The sequence below is a fragment of the Diceros bicornis genome, chromosome 14 (assembly GCF_020826845.1).
Source record: "Diceros bicornis minor isolate mBicDic1 chromosome 14, mDicBic1.mat.cur, whole genome shotgun sequence".
NCBI classification, from domain to species: domain Eukaryota; kingdom Metazoa; phylum Chordata; class Mammalia; order Perissodactyla; family Rhinocerotidae; genus Diceros; species Diceros bicornis.
In genome coordinates, this window is record NC_080753.1 from 42,601,543 (window position 1) to 42,609,423 (window position 7,881).

Genomic DNA, 7,881 nt, shown 5'->3' on the forward strand with positions numbered 1-7,881 from the left:
CCTTTGGCTTCTACCGGAGACACCTCCTGGCTTTTTTCCCCAAAAATGACCAGCTTCCTGCCATGCATGAGAGTCTATGTAAAGTGACAGGAAATTGTCCCTCATTAAGAACCTCAAGGTTCAGGCTGAGTCATCTTCCCTTGAGTATTCCCAGGAAGAAGCATTCCAAAGGATTATTCATCTAGAAGGGAGGGAAGCAGATTTAATTCCTCACAGTAATAGCTCTGGTTAGGACAAGAGCCAGACTCTCCTCTTAATGAGTTGATCCAAAGGGAGATGAGACTGCTGAGCCTTTTACTCATTGCATTTGAGGAAGCCAATTAGAGACCTGGGTCACAGCCATCTGGGAGATAGAACAGCCTACAGGCTGTGGGAGGTGGTGGCTGAAGCCAGCTTTGGCTTCTACCTGCACACCAAGATGCCCTTGCCTTGTCCCCAAGCTGCTGTAATCACCTGGTAGGATCCTAAAGGCCCCACACCTCCAAAATGACCTCCTGAGAGAAAAATGCCTCTGTGTATACTTCTTCATTTACATCATAGACTGCTTAAAGCTTACTTCCATGTTCCTGAATTTATCAGGTTCTGAAAAAGGTGAAAGGGGGAAATTGTTGAGGAGTTCCATTTACTAACATATATGTATTTGGCAAACTGAGTACAAGCATATGTCTTATCCAAAGTTTATCTCCAGAAACAATGGTAAAAAATTATTCCCAAAGGTTGCTTTAAGTGAAAGAAAATAAAATCACTAGATCAACCATATTTAGCACAGCAGATATATTTTTGAGCAGGGACTTTCTTAATCATCCTCATTTTTATGTCACTTAGGGCCATTCATCTTTTCTGGATTCATAGAAAGACATTTTTCCTAAGTTCTCACAAGAAGCAGCATTGTCTAGAGAAAGAAACATATCTGTGGTGAAGGCCAGGGCTTTTTCCTTTTTTGAATTTTCTATCCATCATTGACCAATACTTTTGTGAAATACAGTAAAACTAAATATTAGAAAAACGCAATAGATTTAAATAACATTTCCATATATATAATCAGTACAAACCTAAACACGGGGAAAAGAATACAAAAACTATAGACTGTTCATTGAGAGTAGAATGAGTGAGTCACAGCTAATTCTTTTTGCCAGTTTGTGGGCTGGCAGCAGTCTGAGAACCAGATCTTCAATAGCACTGAGAAAATCTGGTGGACTTGCAAGTCAGACTAAATTCTTTTGGGCCTCTGGCTCCTCAGCGGTATTAGCTTTCTATTGCTGCATAACAAAGTACCACTAACTTAGCAGCTTAAAACAACATCCATTATTAGCTTACAGTTCTACAGGTCAGAAGCCCTGCATAGCATGGCTGGGTTCTCTGCTCAGAATATCACAAAGCTGAAATCAAGATGTGGGCCAGACAGTTCTCATCTGGAAGTTCTGGGGAAATATCTTCTTCCAAGCTCATTCTTGTTGTTGCCAGAATTCAATTCCCTGTGATTGTAGGACTAGGGTCTTCATTTCTTTGCTGATTTTCTGCTGGGGGCCACTCTTGGCTCCAAGAGGCCACCTACATTCTTTGCCACATGTCCTCCTCCATCTTCAAGCCAGCAACTATGCATCAAATCCTTCTCCTGTTTTGAATCTCTGACTTCCCCTTCTGTGATGAGCCAGAGAAAACGCTCTGCTTTTGGATGGCTGATGTGATTAGGTCAGGCCCGTCTGGATAATCTACCTATTTTAAGGTCAACTGTGACATTTAACCTAATCTAGTCACAGGAGTAAAATCCATCATATTCTCAGTCCCAGGGATTATATATGGGTGTAGACTGGGGGAAATCCTGGAGGCCAATTTAGAATTCTGCTTACCGAATCAACCATGAAATGAGGATCATAATTCATATGCCAGGAATGGTAGGAGGGTTCGTGGCATGTGTGAGAACTGCCAGGCCAGTATTAGGTTCTCCATGAATGGCAGCATGAGAGGTGCACACTGGCTAGAGGCTTGACTGTCTCCATCTTCCCTTTCTATTAACGTGACTGGTATGGTTTCTGGCCCCCAACTAGACCCTGATTGATACACTTTGCTAAGATCAGTTCACCCTTTAAGTTTCAGTGTAAGAGTCACCTCCTTGGGAAGGCTGTCCCAGATTTCTGCAAAGGCTGAATTTGATGTCTTATTTCTTTGAAAAGTACTTGGGTATATCTTTACCACAGCACTTATTTTATTTCATTATTTTGGACTCATCTTCCAGATTAGAGCCAGGGTGGGAGGTAGGGGAATAATTTCACCTCTACAGAAAATTCGCAAGAATAGTACAAAAAGGGTATACATCTGTATACCCTTTCTTTACCAAGATTCACCTGTTGTCAGCATTTTTTCCCATTTGGACATTCTCTCTATAATATAATACATTATAATGTAATATACAACATAATATAATATAATATAAAACAAATTATCAGTCTGTGGCACACAGACCAATTCTGGCTTGCTGCCTGTTTTTGTAAATAAAGTTTTATTGAAACAGCTAAACCCATTTGTTTACATATTGTTTATGGCTGCTTTTGTGCTACAATGACAGGGTCTTATGGCCCACAGAGCTGAAAATATTTACCATCTGGCCCTTTGCAGAAAGAATTTGCCAGCCCCTGTAATAAAATATAGTATAATATAACAATATTATTTTGTATCATTTCTGTATAAGTTGCATACTCCATGGTCGTTGCCTCTAAATATGTCAATGTGCATTTCCTAAGAATAAGCATATCCTCTTACAAAACAATAGTGATTCAGTAAATTTAATATTGATTATATTTATTTTACATAATATACGTATGCATATATAATACTTTATATAATCCAAGTTTTCTCAGCACTGTTGACATTTTGATCCAGATAATTCTGTGTTGTTTTGGGGCTGTCCTGTGTATTATAGGATGTTTAGCCACATCTCTGCCCTTTACCCATTAGATGCTGGTAGCAAAATTACCCCTGTTGAGAACCACTGATCTAATCTATCATGCATATTCCAACTTTATTATAGATCCAATAATGTCTTTTATGGCAGGGTGTTTATTTTTTCTCCCAGGACAGAGTCTAGTCTAGCGTCACGTGATAGATTTAAGTCATTATATCTCTTCAGTCTGCTTTAGTCTGGGCCATTTCCTCAGCTTTTGTGAATTATGGCATTTTTGAAGGATAACCTCCCTTTTTCTTCTTTAAAATGTTCCTGATTTGGGGTTTGCATGATATTTCTTCACAATTAGATTCAGGTCATTCACTCTTGGCTGGAATACTGTCTAGGTGATGTTGTGTCATCAGGATATCACATCTGGAGGCACACAATGTCTATCTGCCCCTCGATGGTGATTCTGATCACCCAAAGTATTGTTTAGTTTCTCTGCTGGAAAGTTACTATTTTTTACCTGCAACCAATAAGCAATCTGTGGGAGACACTTTAAGACCATACAAATGTCCTGCTCCTCATCAAATTTCTTCCTAGATTTAGTATCCATTAATGATTCTTGTCTGAATCCATCTTTACCATGATGGTTGCAAAATGATGATTTTCCAACTCCAGCCCTGCCTGTACATTTACTAGTCAGCATTCTACTACAAGCAAGAGCTCTCATTTTTTTTGTGTGTTCTTATTATAAGACACTAAGATTTGGGCAATTTGTTACACAGCAATAGATAACTAATATACAATGTGATTTTGAAGTCATCCCTGCCACCACTAGACTGCAAACTTCCTAGTGGATAGGGAATGGATCTTACTTATCTCTATGTATTTAGTAACTGTAATCCCTGATACATTATAGGTATTATCAGTATGGACTCATGAATTCCCATTTTTCCAATGATTTGTAATTTATTATACATATATTCCTAATTATTTTGGTACTCAAAGTTGTCTCAGATTTGGTTGGAATCCTGTTCAAGCTGACTCTTGTTTCCTTTTGATATGCCCCTGTCATCATTAGAGCACTTCTTTACTTATTTTCACAACAAGATGTTCTAGGCTCATTTCCTACCTTCTCTGTCCCAGGCCCATAATCAGCCATTTCTCTGAGGAACGCTTGTTCCTTTTAGTTTACTACATGTAGTAAGTAGCCTCAGATATGGCTTCCAGTGATTTCCTGCCTCCTGGTATTCACACCTTGTATTATCCCTTCCCATGAGTGTAGTCTGTGCCTAGTGACTTGCTTCTAATGAATAAAATACGGCAAATGTGATGGGATATCATTTCCATGATTAGTGTGATGATTAATTCTGTGTCAGTTTGACTGGGCTAGGGATGCCCAGATAGCTGGTAAAACATTATTTCTGGGTATGTCTGTGAGGGTGTTTCTGGAAGAGATTAGAATTTGAATTGGTAGACTGAATAAAGAAGATCACCCTCACCAATGCAGGTGGGCATCATCCAATCAGTTGAGGGCCTGAATAGAACAAAAAGGCAGAGAAGGGCAAATTTGCACTTTGCATGAGCTGAGACATCCATATTCTCCTGCCCCTGAGCATCAGTGCTCTTATTTCTCTAGCCTTCAGACTCAGACCAGGACTTATACCATCAGCTCCCCTGGTTCTCAGGCCTTCAGACTTGGACTGAATTACACTGCTTTCCTGGTTCTCCAGCTTGCAGATAGCAGAATATGAGACTTCTCAGCCTCTATAATCATGTGAGCCAATTCCTCCTATTATACATATATATATAGTCATTATAGATGGAATTAGTTGAGATGAGATCGTGTTGGAGTATGATGGGCCCCTAATCCAATATGACTGGTGTCCTTATAAAAAGGGAAACTTTGGACACAGAGACAGACATGCACGTAGAGGGAATGCTGTGTAAAGATGGAGGCAGGGATTGGGTGATGCTTCTACAAGCCAAGGAATGCCAAATATTGCCAGCAAACCACCAGAAGCTAGGCGAGAAGCATGGAATAAATTCTCCCTCACAGCTCTCAGAAGTAACCAACCCTGCTGACATTTTGATTTCAGACTTCTAGCCTCAAGAACTGTAAGACAATAAATTTCTGTTTATTTAAGCCACCCAGTTTGTGATACTTTGTTTCAGTAATTCTAGGAAATTAATACAGCCCCCCAGTGAGTTCCCAGCAAAGCTGAGATTTGGGTCCAGCCCTTCTGACTCTTGGGCTAATGCTCTTTTCCCAATAGGCCAATTGTCTCGCTTCCTGAGGAGAAGTGACCACTTTCATCTGGATAGTCAATATTTTCAAAAGTGACTCAAGTGGGCTTTGATCTGTGCTTGAAGATGAAGAGTGTTTCGATGTGTGGAAAGGAGAGTGGGGAATGGGGGTGGCACAAACAAGAGCTAGGAAGGCTCCAGGCCATTCTGGCTTGAAGAAAGGACCTGTATAAGGAAGCACCTGGTTAAGACTCGCATATCCTGAGTATGACAAATGTGATCTTGTAGCGTGTTATAAATCTGCTGGCTATAACAGTTGTAGCCAATAGGGAGCCATTTAACATTACTGTGAACCTGAGCATACCAGCAATCAAAGGTCAGGCTTCTACCAAAGCAAGTTGTTTCTTTGGTTTGCTGGCAGGGACAGGATGGGGAAAGGAGAAGGGAGAGGGTCAATGGAATATATCAAAGAACCCAGGCATGTGAGCAGCGAACACCTCTCTCCTGAGTAGCTTACTTGATTTTCTGACATTAGGAATGATCCTCTATGTTTAGAAGACCACTCTGTGTACCCAGTTAAGGTAAAAATATTAGGCAAAACATTTGGAGATGAAGTTTCCTTGTCAGGAACAGTTGATGAATATAATCTCATTAGTGAGTGGGGTAGGGGTTGGGGGGTCCTCTCCAAAAAAGCAAAAAGGAAAATATCAAGAAAATGTCAAGGGACTGGTGAAAGTGAGTGATTTGGGTTAAATTGGCCCCAGGAATGCCCAAGCACAAGATCACAAATGGGGCTGGCTGGTTTGGTTCCTTAAGAGATCTCAACAATGACCTTTGTAAGCCTAAAAGATGCTTCTCCAAGCCAAGATGGAAAGATGGAGCAGCCAGCTACAAAGCTTCGTTCATTTATCTGCTCTGGACTCAAGGGTTTTTGTATTGAGACTCTACATCTGTTAAAGGTCATCCCTAACCCTAGAGCATGTGAGCATGTGAACCAGGCCTACCAGCCCCCTAGTGACAGCGTGTTTGAGCTAATTGCAGGCTGCCCTCTTCCACAGCTCTTTTTGACTGAACAAATGCTACCTTTCCCACCACTGGCTTAATTTGCAGTTATACAAATGCTGTAATCCTGATACAACAGCTGAGAATGGCTCTCAGATAATCACTCTGCAAAGCGATACCATTAGCAATATTAACACTTGCCTGCAGATTACTATAATTGTGCATGTGGTAATCAATGCTGACTCAGAATGGCACAGATTTATAAAAAAGACACAAAGAGTGTGTGCCAAGCAAGAGTTGCCACACAAACCATCCTCCCCCACCCCCTACCATATGCACAACAACATTCTCTCACTCAGTTCTTCTACCATCTGCACTCAAATAACTAGGGGAGTAAAATTTTGCTTCAGTGTCTAGGAGAAAACGTGCATTATATTTTGATAGACAGAAGAGGGCTGCCTCATTATTTAAGCTGAAAATGTCGCTCTCAAGACAGTACAACAGAGCAGGACAAGGCAAGGATTTGAGAGTCTCAAAGTCTCACAGACAGCTGACCACGTCATGAGGTGGAGAGGAAAATCATTGCCCGCTTGGAGGGCTTAGAAAGGCCAGAATTGCCCAGAATTATTCTTTCAACTGATCATAGAAGTCTGAAACACCTTTAACCCGAGACAAAGCCTCTCATATCAGCACTAAGAAATGAGATAAATGCATTATCTCACTAAAACGTCCTAACAACCTCTGAGCTCATTTTTTTCATTATTCCCACTTTACAAGAAATTTAGAGAAGTTAAATCACACAGCTAATTAAGTGATAGTCACCAAGATAAACCCAATACATTCTGACGCTGACCCCATCTGACTGTTCTGTACCCCTGTTTTTGAAGCCAGCTACCTGAGGGTGACAGTAGATATTCAATAAGAACATGATTGCCTTTTGACCTTGTTATAAATCTTGTCAATTTGCTGTTTTCTTCTTTAACTTGAGGGGTAACTCTGGTCTCAAGGATTTGTGAGTTTGTTTTGCAGAAGAAAGAGAATGCCTTCAGGGGGGTTGTGATCGCTAGAGGGCTGGGCCCCAGCAGCCATTGCAGATTGCCCAGGGGCTTATGGGGAGTGACCCCTTTGTTTCTCCAAAGCTCCTCCTGCCAAGCCCCTTAGCTCTATATAAAAATCCCCCTGTTTTTTGCTCTGGTTGAGGTGGATTTGAGCAAACCCATGCTCCTGCCTTCTCGTCTTGACCAACACGAATGGGGCCTTTCTCCATCTCCAAGCACCCATGTCTCAATGTTTGGCTTGGTGCACATCAGGCACACGAACTTGAGATTACGAGGTTCAGTATCTGGGCCTGCCCGGTGGCGCAAGCAGTTAAGTGTGCGCGCTCCGCTGCGACGGCCCGTGGTTCGCCGATTTGGATCTCAGGTGCGCACCGACGCACCGCTTGTCAGGCCATGCCGTGGCGGCATCCCATATAAAGTGGAGGAAGATGGGCACGGATGTTAGCCCAAGGCCAGTCTTCCTCAGCAAAAAAAGAGGAGGATTGGCAGATGTTAGCTCAGGGCCAATCTTCCTCACACACACAAAAAAAAAAGGTTCAGTATCATCTTGTCTAGTATCATAAATGAGTGGCACCAGATTCTCCCATGAAGTCTAAGAACAAGGAGGAGAGAATGTGAGGGAAGAATGGGTTTCTGGAAGCAGATGGCATCTCAAAGGAATAAAGAGATGGAAAGAGAAGGTGGCCT